This window comes from Ammodytes marinus, assembly GCF_949987685.1.
Source record: "Ammodytes marinus genome assembly, chromosome: 3".
Classification (NCBI taxonomy): Eukaryota; Metazoa; Chordata; class Actinopteri; order Uranoscopiformes; family Ammodytidae; genus Ammodytes; species Ammodytes marinus.
In genome coordinates, this window is record NC_137232.1 from 19,435,711 (window position 1) to 19,451,651 (window position 15,941).

Sequence of the window (15,941 nt, forward strand, 5' to 3'; positions counted from 1 at the left end):
AGCCACACTAGAAGTGCAGTGAGGCTGTACTTAAGATCATTGGTGCTTGAGGTAATGGCTAACTTTAGCATGCTAACATGCGTATAATGACAATGCGAACAATATATGTTGAGCAGCTATAATGTTTATCTCAAGTTTAGTGTGATAGCTAAATGGATAAAACACAATATTTAATAAGACACATAATGTCATGGCTCAGGTTTTGAGTTCCCCATGAATTACCCATGGATAATTATTAAGTTTAGAGTTCTCCAGTGTTCTGTTTTAGGGTGTATTCACACAGGGAAAGTCCGCTAGTTCACTTGCTTTGGTCCAGAACAAATAGAGTTTAGATTTTTTTTGTTTGGTGTGGTCCACTTTCACATTGCCCCTTTTGTAAGTGAACCAGCATGACGAAGGAAAACCACACGTGATCTGAGGTCATTCATTCATTGGACAGACATTCTGGGGTGGAGAGAAGCAGGGAGAACGAAGTAAAAACTGCGAAATATATCATTGATATACTATGGGGTTAAAAATAATAAAAAGGCCAACATCTAGCCTATAAATAAAGAAGAAAAAATCGAATTATTGTTGTTTCTTATGGTTATAATATGAAGCCCTATGACAATGCCACGTTATGTGGCTTGTAGTCTACGATGTGAAGCATCATTTTTACTGTATTTTTGCTGCTGGACGTGCGCTCGCGAGAAGAATAGGCTCATGCCGACACTCAGCTGATTAAGCTGTGTATCAGCTGGGTGTCAGTTCGGCGCAGTGCAGCTCCAAACTGACACGGTGATAGTATTGACGGTCCCGTACATGGGAAGCAAAATAAAAACACGCACTGTGCGGGAGACGCTCCCCTCTCCTTCATCTGATCGCTGAACACATTCAGCATTTTTACGCGTCTTCTCGATCAAATGTAGGCCTACTATATTGTTCTGGGCTCCCGGTCAAACCACAACGTATCGTCCTAGCAATGGCGACAACAGCACTTTCTCATAATGTGAAGCTGACTGCAATTTATTAAAAAAGAAAAGGCACAGTGCTTCCTGCATTTGGGTTGGATCGAGTCCGGACAAATTCACACCACAAACGAACTGCAGCAGAGTGCGTTTGAAAACGGACCGAGACTACCTTTTCAGCTAGGTCTCGGAGCGTTTGTTTGGTCCACCCCCGAGTGCGATTGCTGTATTCACACCTGCCTGAAAGATGCGCACCGAAGGCGGAAGTGCACCTGAGTTCGTTTCAACCGAACTAAACACGGCATGTGTGAATACACCCTTAGTGTCCATGGCAGGACAGAGCAGCCAGGAGGAACTCATACATTTTGATACGCAAAGTCAATATCACATATGAAGCAAGTTCACTGTTAATCTTGTAAATGACTGTGAATGTCAACTAATGACAAAATACAGGTGAAATTAAATGGTTTGCAGGAGCACAACTCAACCTCTGCTCCTATTGTGATTGAGCCCTTACAGTATTATTTATTATAGTGCTGCTAAATTAATTCCATTTGTGTTACAGGAAGACCAGTGAAACAAATGAAATCAAATCTTTTTGGGGGGATTTCAGCAGCAGTGAAACAAGAGCTGGCTGAGGTCAAATCTGATAAGCGCCCACCCTGTTTTCCTCCATTGACATATTGGAGACGATCTTATCGAACTGCTCCTTTTCCGATTGGTCCCTTCATCCTGACTCTTGTCTCAACACACAAATCCTGTTACAGTTGGCAATACATTTAAGAACCAAACACAAATTACAGACGCCTGAGTTTTGAAAACAGCCTGGAGAGAACTGGATGTTTTCACCAGGAACAGCACTTCTAACTTTGTTTTTGTTGGTGACTGCTGCACCACCACCACCTCCACAACCCGTCAAAGTGACAGCTGTGGCAGAGCTCGGGCACAACTCTGAAATTATTTACAGATGGTTAATAAGGAAAATATCTAGCTATCTAGTATGATTCATAGTTAGTCCCAGCTCTTGTTTACAGACAGGTTGTCACATTCATTTAGCAAATTACGCGTTGTGCTTCAGGCTCTGTAAAATGGTTTCCCGCTCCCACTTTTTGAGGGAAGAGAGGATATTAAAAAATAATTAAAAAAGGGCTTTTCTGTCTCTTCATCCGTCAAATCATTGAATTTAAAATCGCTCAGAATCATTGATCTCTATGAATGGATTATACAGCAAAGGTGCCGATAGTTGATAGTTTGTTTATTTTTCTCTCTATTCAATTAATTGTGCAAAATTTCAACTAGCTAAAGGCCGCTCCATTACTCTCTCATAACCCTGCTTAGAGGCTGGTATGTAACAGGATATGCTAATACTTGTCTTTCTAAGCCCTTGTAATCTTCATGCTTGAATTTGTGAACAGAGGACTAGTCTTTGAATAGTGATGGAATAATATTAGCGTGTGGACAAATTCTAATTCCAAATGATCTCAGAGAAATGAAACTGTGATGCTGCAGTGCAGATGCTGCAGTGTACTAAAATGACTGAATGATTACAAATTGAACAGTTAGGGATTAAGGTAATATTCATATGTATTCACCCTTCTTCTACAATACATTTCCTGGGGACCCTATGCTTATGTGGCGGTCAGTGAACCATGAAATCACTTGCTTTTCATGAAGCTGATTTGCATTGTCAGGTTTAAGCTCAATGGGCCAGGAGACATAGTTGTAAAACCTTCATTTAGTATATCAAACCTGTCTTTTCTAATTACGATGGTGCAAAATGATCAAAGTGTCACTATAACTGAAGTGACATCGCATCCTAATGGCATGCGACATGCAGACAGCATTACCCTTGCACTGATTTTATACACTCACATGGTGATACAATTTGTACCATTGTTCATCAAGAGTTGTTTTTTATTCTTGCCATTTCCGACATTTTCCTGAGGTATTTAAATTAAATTTGAATCTTGACCCACAAGGACATAGCAGCAGGAAAATAATGGAAAAATCTTTAGATGAATTATCGTTTTTGTTTTGATAAAAGCTTCCCAAGCAGTGGGAGTCCCTGTTACCATTCATATGTATCTCATGTTTTCAGTGACCTGAGCCCTCGTAATGTTTTGTCCTGTTGATGTGACTTGAACATTTTGAAGTGCCTGACCGTTTTACATAAACTGCATTATGCAGTCTGGTGCTGGTGCCAAACCCTGTGCACAGTGTGTTAAGATTCAAAGAACTGCCTATGGAATAATTAAACATGTTAATAGTAGAACCATTTTGGAACTGTCCTTCGGGAATAAGGGAAATGTGAAATCTAATCGAAGAGAGCAAATTGGTTTTTAAGGAAAACATAGCTTGATGAGGAGAAAGCTTCAGAGGTCTGGTAAGCTCACTTCTTTCTTCTCCACATGCCCAGATTTGTTTCATTTTCACTTCAACGCCAACAACCCATTCTGATTCAACAGTAACATCACCTGAGGCTATTTATCACATTTCATTCTGCTCCCTTTGGAGCTACAAAAGGCTTTGTACAATATTTTTCACAAACGTATGCAATAGCACTCCCTGCAAACACCTATTGTTAAAGGACAACTCCATCGATGTTACGCATCTAAAGGTTGTTTACAGGCCCACATTGACAAGAAGTCCTAAAAGTGCTATAGTTGAAATCTTAACAGCTACTGAGTCTGAATGTAAACCGAAACCATTTGCTTCACAACTGAGCAAAGTCCATCTGCAAATGGGGACCATGTGATGTATTTACTAGATCAAGAATAAGCTTTATCTTTTACTATAGATTTTGTTCTTCTAAAGGATCAAGACCCTTGATGATGCCTTTAGTTATTTTGGCATACAAATGTCAACCCTCCCAAAGGCAAGAAATAATTGAATTATTTATGTTGGCTCACTGCGATCCTACATTGAATGATTCAGTGCTTGCCAGTTGCTATGGATTAATAACAAATTAGGATGTTTGATGATTTGTAAGCTGTGACCCGCTCTGAGGTTTTACAAGATTGCGGCTGATCATATCTCTAAAACATGTCCAGTCCTTAGCCCCGGGCACTCTGATATAAATGGAGCCAAATTGATTTCAAAGACATTTCAATCGGCAGCGTGTGCAAAACAACAGCGTTTCAGAACATTTAGACTGAAATATCTGGATGAGTATTGGTGGTGTTTAAAATATCAAACAGCCATAAGATTTAGCTCAAAGCAGCACTGTGCTCTCTCATTTGCTGATTTTCTTTTTTCGGTTTATTGGAACTAAAAAAAAAAGGGACATCTTTTCATCCAATAATTTGTCAACAACTGTTACAACACCTATCTATAAATACAGTACTTCTTTACTCCCCATGACAACCGTGCACACTCCATTCACTCGTGAAGGCCATGCATGAGATGCAACTAAAATCTTGTTTGTGTTTTGTCGAATTATTATTTCCAAGGTAAAGAATGAAACTTCAAGGCATAAAACATAATATATAATATATTAGACATAATATATAATATATTAGAAAATGTCCTTATATCTGCTTTTTCACAAATTATCTCATGGAATTTTGCAAAGACGGAGTAAGGTATTAAAGCAAAACGAAGTTGATGCTTGGTTGATGCCGGCTGGACAGAGAGAGAGCGAGAGAGAGAGAGAGCATTTAATATTCTAGTATTTTTATTATATTTTAGTTTAAGCTGTTGGTTGAACAAAAGAAGCAATTGGAAGAAGTGACATTGGGCTGTGAAAAATTGTGATGAACATTTTCCTATTTTTTCTGACCTTTTTTAGATGGAAAAGATAAATTTGTTTAATTGTTTGGACCTCTAATTTAACCCGTGTTAACTTAATTTGATGAAGTTCAATTGAAAAGCTTGTTATCCTTCAGTTAATACCAATTCAGCAATACAGATCCAACACCCTTGTCCGATAGAGTTTAACTACAATGCAACCAGCCCTTCATTATCACTGCTAATGTTTTATTTTTATTTTTTTAACCCCAACCGGCTCCTTTTAGTTCCAGGACTTCTCTCAGTGATTTTGCCCTCCAGCGGCACCAAATTCAGTATTGATTGGCTGGGGAACATACCCCATTCATCTTTTCTTGACCTCTGATGCCAAAGGTTTATAGAAGCTAATAAAACACAATTATTTAATCAAACCTCTCCTACAAGCAATGTTCCTTGAAACTGTTTTTGTGTCAATTCAAGTAAATTACCTCTGCTACCTGCTAGCCAGGCCAGTGGGATTGGATTGTTTGCCTCAGATTAGTGGAAACAGTTTAGATGAAAAACAGCTGCTATAGTCCTTAATAATCACCTCACTTTTGGGGTAATGTTCCCAGTTGATTTTGCATCCAGTGAATACACTGATATATATGATGTATTTAAACACATTAGCTCTACACTTGGTGACATATTTCCACTATGTTCACAGTGTCAGGGTGTTGCTGTTAAAGCACCCCTATTAGGTAGATGTTATTAGGCTTTGGCTGTTGCAACATAGCTGTTGAAAAATCCTAGAGTACGCGCCGCACTTTGATTGATACCTTGCCATGTAGCCTATGTGAACATTAATCATCGGGCTGACGTGAAGAGTAAATTACCTTAAAGCCAGCGGAAGAGCGGAATGGTCTGATGGTGTTCAGTTTCCTGGATCTTCTAAGGATGAGTTTGACCTCAGAGTAGTGACAGCTATCAGGCTACACTGCACCTGAAAAAAAACATTGTTGTTTCCTGAACAAGTGGCTCTGTCAGTCCACTGCTGAGTCATCATGACATTGAGAATGTCCTTTAATGAATGTGTTACAGACATCGCTGCCCTTTTTTTTCCGTCATCTCTTCTTGCTGTCGTTAGGGAAAGGAGATACTTGCTCAACAATTTTATTCTTACCAAAACCTTTACTCCAGTTAGGCAATCTAAAAATAATTAAAGTCTTTAATAAATACTGTAGATCCTCCTCCCGTGACTATGGGGAATTCGTTTTCCATTCTGCTGCGGCCTATTAAATGTGGTGGGTCCTTGTTTACCAGCAAGCCCAGGAATTGCCATCAGTCCTGTCGATATCTAGGGACTGGAGCACAAAGAAAGGCGACTATCTCCAATATGAATGGATTCACTCAGATCTATAAATGATTGAAGTGTCCAGGCTGTTTGGTCTCCCTAGATGGTCAGCAGGATCTGATGCATAAGAGGCATGAAGGTTTTAAGCAGAGGTTTCCTTAGCAGCTTTTGCGGAGCTACAATTTAGAAAGAACATTCTTTCACCGCAGGCACATTAATGACTATTTACATTGAAAGTCTATTTTAAAAGAACATAAAATACATATGCTTGTGTAACTCATCTTTCAAGACAATATGCAGAGTTACGAAGGTGAATATCAAGATTAATGTGTTTTTTCTTACGAAAGAGATTGAAAAATAAAAAAATTTCATCATTCCTGTAACCATTCCTTGTTTTTTTCCTTTTCATGCTACACACATCGAAGCTGTCTCTGTTTGGATTGACAGGCCTAATTTAGCTTTGGTGAGGTAAGACGGGAAGTCTCAGCTGCTTCTGGTGTCAAACCAGAGTATTTTAAGTAACAAAGCTGGAAGCCAGGATGATCAGTGTCTCCCTCACAACTGTCTTTGTCTTGCCTAGATGGGAAGGGAATCACTGTGATGGATAATGACTTGACGGAGTATGTCCGTTGGCCAAAGTTGCCTGTCACTGAGGAATTCTCTGTCATTTTACTTCATAGAAAGGGACCTGGAGAGGAGGAAAAAGGAAGAAAAATATTGAGGTGAAATCCTGTGGCTAGGAGGTGGGGTGTTTGATACCATGTTGAAGATTAAGTGAGTCCGGCATGTCCTGGTCTGACACTGGACTTATTGCATCGGGCCAGGTGATCATTTGATGCTTGGAAACCAAGATAAAAACTGAAAAGTCTGTTGTTAGACCATCGTGGATGGGCAAAGGACTACTAGTTTTGAAACAAATTTACAACTTCATGCCACCTCCCCCCAGTGGTTTTTCGGTGTGACATTGCAGTCACACCTCAAGCTGTCACATTGGCTGTCGGAGTGGGCCGCAGCGCCGCCACACACACACACACACACACACACACACACACACACACACACACACACACACACACACACATGAGAGGCAGTTAATATGCATGGCATGACAGACTGTGAAATGATAGACTGTGAGATGAATCTGGTGACACCTACGCTCCTACTTTGTTTCTCTCCTTATTTCTTAAACTCTGACATGACGGTGAAGATCCAGCCCGAAATGAATCGAAAAGGACTGGAATGACGTGTCAGAAAAGAGAAGAGGCTTGCGTCATAAATACTTCATAGGCTGCATGAATAGCTGAAGATGGCAGGCCAAAAGTCCCTCTCTGCATACAAATCGATGTACAGTAGAGCTGGAAGAAGAACCTGAGTGGAGAATTCTGTTCTGTAATGCATGAAAGCTCTCTGTAGGCAAATGCGAGCAATATGGTAATCTCTCTTCTCTTGGATTGCGTGCTGCTCTACTGCAGGCAGTTCTGCGTCATGTAGCTTGTTTTGAATATTAGAGACAAGTGAAGAAACTGAAAGCTTGTGACCTTGACGCTCAGCCCTCTGTCTCGGTCTGAGGAAACCAGGAAAACATGAAGAAGAAAAAAAAGGCACTAAAAATAGCCTCTTAAGTGAGTTCCAGAGCATCATTCTCATCCTTCTTCATCAGATATGCGCATAAAATGACAATAACCTTATGTTAAAGCCCGCTGTAATTACTTGGACACATTAATCACCTTGTTTTCTCAGTCACGAAATCTCATCACTTGTGGAAGAGTCGCCCGGTTCTTTGTTTTGCATGGATAAATCCAAAAGCTGTGTCAAAATATGATAAATTTTTCATTATCCTCCCCTTTACACTCTGTTTTCCTTTAGCTACAATGATGCAGTAAAATATTAATGACAGGACACACATTTATAGTCGTGGTATCTCCCAAACCTGTTTTACTGGTGCCTCTCCTGCTGCTCATGCCCCTTTCCTGTTGTTTCGTAATCAGATCAGCATTCATATCGCACCAAGAGCTGCCAAGTAGAAAAAGGAGCAAGCTCAGTCAATGAAATTATGAATGTATGACTGCGTCTCTTGTGTGCTGAGGAAAGTTGCCTCCTCCAGTGGAATACACTTTAGAAGTAAATAAACATCCCAAATTGTGTTTAAAAAACAAACACACTTCTGGCGGGATTTCATAGCTTATTCACCTCAGCTTTAATGTATCCTAATTCAAACATAAAAAGTTAAACATGTATCTTGTCCTCTAGATGGTGTTTTCCTGAGACGCCAGTGAGAGTCGCCTGCCTCAGCCCTGCCTCTCTTGACCGCCAGCTGGTGGGGATGCTGATGTGAAACGTGCCATGGAGACCAGGGCTTGATATCTGGTGAGTTTGTTGTGTGTTTCAAGTCACCGCATATCGACTGGGGGCACAGAACAGCTCCGCCTTTAGCGGGGGCAGCTCCTGCGACGATGCTAAAACTGATGTGTTAGCAGTGATGCATAAGCAAATTGAAGATGCAGTGGATCACCGTTGGGATTTATTTTATTACACAAACGATGGTAGACTACAGGTGCAGGAGCTGAACTGGGTCGAATTTGCGCGTGTGTGTGTGTGTGTGTGTGTGTGTGTGTGTGTGTGTGTGTGTGTGTGTGTGTGTGTGTGTGTGTGTGTGTGTGTGTGTGTGTGTGTGTGCCAGTGTTTGTTTTACACAGTTTGAATAGCCATGACTCTGGAGTTTGTCAAATCAGAGAAAGATTTAATGGTCAGGTATGTCAAGCCAAACAACAGGATCTGACTGAGGCTCCCTGTGGCTCTGAATGTGCTAAAACATATTTCAAAGAGCATTACATTACCAAACACTCAAGCTGGGCAGATATACAGTTCACAGAAACGTGACCATTACGCACAGATGAGTAGCTATGATGAATAAATGAACAATGCATATACACCACAAATGTAAACAACATACAGTATCTACAGGGTTACAAACAGTGCAAGAGTGGATGGGAGTGAGCTAGATAAATATTGTAATGCTGTAGTAAGCGACTTTATACACAAAGCAAAAAGTAGCTGGTTATGTACATTAAACACAGCCTTTTTGACGGTAGTGGTTATATCTACATGTTATAGCAAAAATAGTAAAGTAAAGTAGTAAAGTAAAGTAGATGTATTGGTTTGACAGGGTTATTGTTGTAGGTATGTTTGCTGACAGCACACTGACTTAACTGTTCATGAGAGTGATGCAGTGTGTGAAGAAATGTTTTGAGTTTCTTCAATACAAAAAACATTTATATCAATACAACAGATATTAATGTTGAAACAAGTTTTCATGCTTTGCATAATAATGCAAGTATTATAAAAAAAATGACTATATGTATGTGCATTGTTAAAAAGGGTGGAGTAGTATTGTTTTCAGCCTTGAGCAGTGCCTACAGTCTTTCTCTCAAACCCAATGATCTCCACTACTAAGGTATGGGAACTCGTATCTAGCCTGAAAGGCAAAACGCGAGGCATATTAAGGACACAGAGGACTGGTTCCACCACTCGCTGCATGTTTTTATTAAACCTATTGATTTGACCGTTTATTTATTTATTTATTTTTTATATTTTTTGGGGCATTTTTATGCTTTATTTGATAGTGCAGAGAGATAGAGGTGAAATGGGGCAGAGAGGGGAGTGACATGCAGAGAACGACCGCGGGCGGGAATCGAACCCGGTTCTGCTGCTGGGCCCGGCCCGGGGGGGGGGGGGGACACACGCCCTACCAACTGAGCTAAGGGCGCCCCAGATTTGACCGTTTTTATCATCTCTTCTATTTCCTCATCTTGATTTGAACAGGTAGGCAGTAAAATAATATGCTCAGAGATATATTAGCTATAAAATACCACCATGCCTTCCTCATCTGAAATTACAGCCTTGTGTGTGCCCTCTGGATGTTTTGGCGTACAGACTCCTGAACCATATCTCAACTGTCCGACACAGCCTTCTCCTGTTCGCTGTTCGACATCCATCCAATTAGTCGGGAAAACATTGAAGGCTGCAAAAATACTCTCATGTGAATAACTTTCCTACCTTTACATAGACTAATAGGCGAACCCCACCCATTTGATTTGACCCATGTGCTGTAGAAAAACCTTCGATCTGGAGTGGTGGTGTAATTGACTGCTTCTCCAACTAACTGGAAATGGGCCATCATAAAACCCTTCAAAATGCTGCAACAGTACTTTAACACAGTTTTCGTGTTTCGGTTGTACACTATATAGCATGAAACTATTAATTAAAACTCGATACACAAGAGGATAGAGTTAATGATCCGTGGTGCTTCTTCGGGGAGCAGTCAGCCGAGAATAATTGTTAAGCGCACCAGGTACCTGTATCCCCCTTAACATCTGCCTGGTGTATTCGGAGAAGGTTTTGCATCCTGAAAATGTCACCGCGCCGTATCTGATCAAGTGTGCTGCTGCTGCTGCTGCCGGTGGGTGTATTTTGCTGAAGGCGTACTTTCAGGGAAAAAAGGTCTAGGTGATTCCCCTTGAGCAGTTTGGCGGCTGGAAGGTGAGCTGATTTTGCCAGTACCTCTGACCCTGTGTGGTCGCGCCCCTGTGGTTTCTGCAGCCCCAGGGGTCATCACACAGCACAGGGCCGGAGAACAAAGAAATATGATGGCTCCCACTTGTCCTCCTCCAGTTAAAAAACGCAATGACAGGGCAATGCTAATTAGCCCAGCTTGTGTTGCTGAATTGAGCATAACTGCTGTTCCCTCCAGTGTTTCCTTCCCCCACTCGTCGTACGCCTAACAAGCAGCAGCATCTACAACGGTCATGCACCCTGCTTAACTATGCATATTTTGTGCACTGTGTGTGCGATATCCTGTTCTGTTTCTGTCTTTACAAAAAAGAAAATAATTTCCCGGCGAGTTAGATTAATCCTCTTTAAGATAATGGAATTTACCTTTTCCTGTCAAATAAAAAACTATTCTTATTGTGAAAGTACTGCAACTTTTTCGGCCTGTGTGTATTCTTCGTACGTCTTTGCCCAGCTCTTTTTTTTAGAGTGTAGCTTAATCCTCGGTGTCAAGTTAGAAGGCGTTAAGAGGCGTAACATCAAGCATTCTCCACTAGTTTATCTCAGCTCAAACAAACCAAAAAATGATGGTACTACAACTGAGAAAATGGTGCTCTGTAAGTAGGTGGTGAATACATGTTTTTAATCAGGGATTGAGGGCAGAGTGAGGAGGAGGTCAAGTTATTACCCTCATATATTCAAAATTCCAGTGGTGGCTCTGTGCGCCTTCCCTTCCCTTGTCTTGATATCTGTGGTCTGCTTCTCTTGTCAAAGAAATCTGAGTCTAGCCGTCAGTGTTTCCTGGAATACCAAGTAAGGAAGGCGGTTGGTGACAGGCAGTGTCGAGTGGCAGCTCCAAGTGTTCTTGAGGTTTGCAGCCCCATGTCTGCTCAATGAGATATCATCTTCTTGTTACTGCAGCTCTAATCATCCACCGAACAAATCAAGCCATGCACGCCATGTCATCCACCACGCGGAATAACAAGGGCTTTGAGAATTTGATACGGCTCAGTCTATGCTATTTCGCATCACAGTGAAGGGAAAATATGCTAAAAATCAAACACACCTGCATGCTTGCGAGCGAGCGCAAGTCAGAAACAATAGAAGTGTAGCTCCAGGGGAGTTGAGCTCAGTGTCTTGGCGCTTTCTCTCTCTCTATCTCTCCTTCAGTCAAATATCTTTTTGTTAGTGCAGCTGTACTCAGGGTTGGCGAACACATTGGAGCCTGAGTCATTTAGACAGCCTCTTCTGACACGCAGCTGACTCACAGTCTATTGATTTTCTTCAAACATCATATTCCTGTATGCTATTTGTTGTAATGTGTGTATACAGGAGAGGGAAGGTGTTTTTTTTAACTGCTCTTAGGCACATTTGTTTGTCTCGGAGCAACATCAGAAGATTAATAAATTCAGAAGCCTGGTTAATGACACATGGAGTTGCTGCCTTATTGCGTAGGCATACTTATTAGTTACAAGGAATACTACTGAGTTTAAAAATCCATTTACATTAATGGCCGGGAATAGCACAATCAGTGTTTGGTAGCACAAACAAGTCTCTCTCCCAGAGAAGCAAAACAGAGAGCATCTCATTTGTGTTGTCAAGCAAGTGTAAAGCCTGGGGCTCATTCACTCAAAGAAAAAAAAGGTGCATTACTTTTTGATGTATCACTAGTCTTACTGCATTGCTTGAAACCAAAGAGGCGGGCTCTTAACCTAAAAATAAAAGGGTATCCGTAAGCACAGAACATTATTCTACTCACAGTTCTTGTATCTTTTCATTCTCCGTTGCGGAAGCATCACACATTACAGAGAGCAACAAACACTTCTGCCTCGTTTATCTCCACTGTCTCTAAGTTTAGAGACAATGGTTAAAAGTTATATGACACAGATGAAAGCACTGAGAATGAATTACATTGTCCCTGAGGCAACCAACAACATATCTCAGCTAGTCTCAAGTTATTTTTTCATTGCCGCGTATAGTGCATGGATGTTGTATGGTTGACGCACAAGTACAGTTGTGGAAGTAGTGATGTATTCAGTGGAATTTCATGAATTAATTATATATGGTGCTTTTTTTAAGAGATCAAAAGATATTCTTTTAATATGCAAAAGAAATTCAGATAGGATCTTTTATGCAAATAGAAAAGGTTGTAAATTTAAACAGCTATTCTTGGATATCTACCATCGCTCAAGGGAAAGGCCTTTACCACCTGCTGAGCAGAGACACAGAGGAAAGCACCTACTCCTCCTCTTATGTTAAAACATGTGACTTGTGTCTGGTTGTCGTTCCTCAATTCTCCCCCCTCTGCTCTGTAATTGGCTGTGGTTGTAATGTGGTCGCTATCAGTGTCCATGTGTGCATTTGTCCAAACAAGGCCATGACAGGTGCCCCCTTTCATATCCATTCATTCATATCACTTACCAGATACAGCTGTAAGGGAGTAGGCTGCATGATAGTGGCAGACGAGGTGCTGGTTGTGAGCCCAAAGCTCCCTCCATTGTCTAGCATGCTGGAGAAAGAGTGGGAGCCCCATAGCGAGGCCTGGCAGACTCTCTGCTTCCATCTGCCTGCATGCGTCGCCACGGAGCCCAGCTCGCACCACTTGAGATTGTACTCACGTCCAAGCTGTTACTGTAATTTGCATTGGCTCATAGGAAGAGGAGAGTGAGGAGGAGGAGGAGGAGGAACTGCACATGAAGCCGGGATGTTGTAAGTGGCCCTGGCAGTACAATGAGCATGCCTGGTTGTGGTGTTAAGGCCAAGTGGCATGGACAAACCTACATTAAAGTGCACTAATGGCTGGCACTAAGCAGGTTGGCCTGCTGCACAAGATTATGGTATGTCTTAGTGCAGGCAGTACATTTTTCATCTCAATCACATTCAGTGTTAGTGTTGTATGCTGCTTCATCCTAGCGGCTTCATTCAGTTCATTCTCAGTGCCTGTCTCCAGCAGCATGTGAATACTATCAGTCAGAATACATGAAATCAATGATATCTGTAACTCAAAAAAAAAGAAAAAAAAACTGTTACTTAGTCCACTAATAAGAAAGTGTAATGTGTGCGTCTTTGGAATACATTTAATTAGAAAAGGTCACACACCTGGAGGAAACCCACACTAACCCTGTGAAAATAGACGAAGAAAAATGCCAGCCACTGTCGCACCGAAAAACAAAGACACGCCAGCTCCCGCGCTGCCCTCTCTGTTTCAGATCAAACCTAGGAAATGATCATAACATCCTTTTTGAGAATGCATTCAAATTCAAGGCAGCGGTATTATTTACCAACCATTTTTCTGAGTGAAGCAGACGTCTGCATTGAATATGGCAGCAGCCGTCATTAGGGAGACATTGATTATGTAGAAAATGCTTGATGTAGGTTTTTTGAATTAATTTTGTGTGTTCCCCAATAGAAAGGCAGCACCACCACCAACAACAAAAGCTCTTTTGGCTCAGTCCCACAGAATGTTTTCTGATTTTCCTAATTTGTTTCTTGATAGCATTTGGACTGCAATTTGATTCAGCGGCTAATTTAGCGGTGACAATGCCACCTTTATCAAACAGGTTGTGAACCGATTATTTATTCTACAGGCACAAGCACAATGACCCATGAATATGATCCTTTAGCTGGTGGTAAAGTACTGTACAGTATTTAATGTGTGCTGTCCATTAAAGGTGTAGAATGCTTATGCTTGTTGTCAAACTGAGAGAATATCTCCTTATGATCCGCTACATGTCCATACCGTGTATGAGCTTAAAATTAAACCTGGTGTGTATACACAGCCTAGGCTTTGTAAACTGGTTTAACAAAGGGTAAACAAAGGGGGCATTCTCCCGAATGAATTCTCCAAAAAAGAATCGCTGACATTTTAATAGATAAATCCTAATCTATTTTGTATTATCAAATTGCAGTTAGCCTACACCAAATATCTTTCCAGGCCTAAAAAACTATTCAAGGGAAAGTGAACATTTGATAGAAGTTATAATATTGTGAAGAGACAGGGATCGGAATGTCAGGCTCATCTTAATCAGTTAAGTCAGTTATTTCCTTTGGCCAGTTTGAAGATACAGCAAGATATTTACTATGTTACACAGCACAGCAGTTAATCAAGTTTTCCATTAGAGCAAGAGTAAAATGTTTCGTGCAGATTCCGATATATTAACTTTGTTCATGGTAATAGAAAGAAGTATATAGATAAAAAGTAATTAAATTACTGATAAGCGAGAGCTAAATATGCCATTCAGTCGAAAATAACAGGCCTGACAGGTTTGTGTCTAGGGTCTCATAAAATGTGTCATGAGCTTGTCTACTGTCATCCTAAACATTCCATTCAGAAATTTACTAATTATACCGATATGTCATGGATTTAATGTGTTGACCTGAGTTCCCCATATAACTGTAATTGGTGGCAGAAATGGCAAATAATTATCTAATTCAGTCAGAAAATCATGCGTATCAGACCTTTTTTAAACATGGAATTTGTTTGAACTTGGCAGGTGTGGCTTGTAGATAAAGGATGCAGACTTGGGTCATAATGTAATTATTTTAGATAATTTCAGTTTATTTTAATCTGGCAGGTTTCCCATAAATGTGTCTATTGGGGCTATATGGGCTGTGTGCTAACTTTGCACTCTCCAACTCTGTTGTAGAGATTTGTGGAAACATAAATTGGGGCAAGCACTGCAAGCCTCCTACAGCTTCCCAAACATACATTGTTTTTACATGAATCATTTCAAAACCTTGTCTCTGAGTCTGTCTGAAATTCAATACAGAATCTAGCTCTATTCACATTGAGCCAAAGTAGCCACATTTAAGGGACATACGCCAGGTTGAACTAGAATTATCTCTAAGGATTACATTTTAAGACAAGATGAGAAAAGACCAAAATGACTACAACACATCTTAATGGTAAGCCCCAAACAAAAACAAACAAGTCAGGATGGTAGAAAAAAACATGCACAAAAAATGCATCTATGCAAATGCTAATCCAGTATGAATAGTTTTACTGAAACATGTGGTGCAGAATGTAAGTGTTTTTTCTTTCTTTGTAAAGTCATAGTAAACACCTAAATGAACTGGTACATAATGACAGGTATCTGGTGATAAAATGACATTGGAAGAGGTGTTTTTTTCCAACTTCTTTTCACATTCTTCTTGGTACAAAGCCAACTCTAGATACATCCACACCTCATGTGTATTTACTGCCCCACTGTACTGTATGCATCTATTGACATTGCAAGGTGCTTTATTGGACGCATAGATGGGATTAGTGAAGCTCAGACGCCCCGTCGTGTGTTTGTGATATAATACCCTCTGTATATATTTGACAGAAAGTTCTATTTAAACCTGCGTTGCACATCCTATCAAGTGTGTCAAATTGAAGTTGTGCA

General features: G+C 40.7%; 1 protein-coding gene across 1 annotated transcript in view; it reads left to right on the top strand.

Moving 5' to 3' along the window:
- The window catches only part of lrfn1 (leucine rich repeat and fibronectin type III domain containing 1), a 128,877-nt gene that overhangs the window by 94,742 nt on the left and 18,194 nt on the right, over positions 1–15,941 (top strand). The window contains exon 3 of the mRNA XM_080053869.1: positions 8,257–8,373. The gene's annotated coding sequence lies outside the window, so the exon portion shown is untranslated. The remainder of the gene's footprint in view (positions 1–8,256; positions 8,374–15,941) is intronic.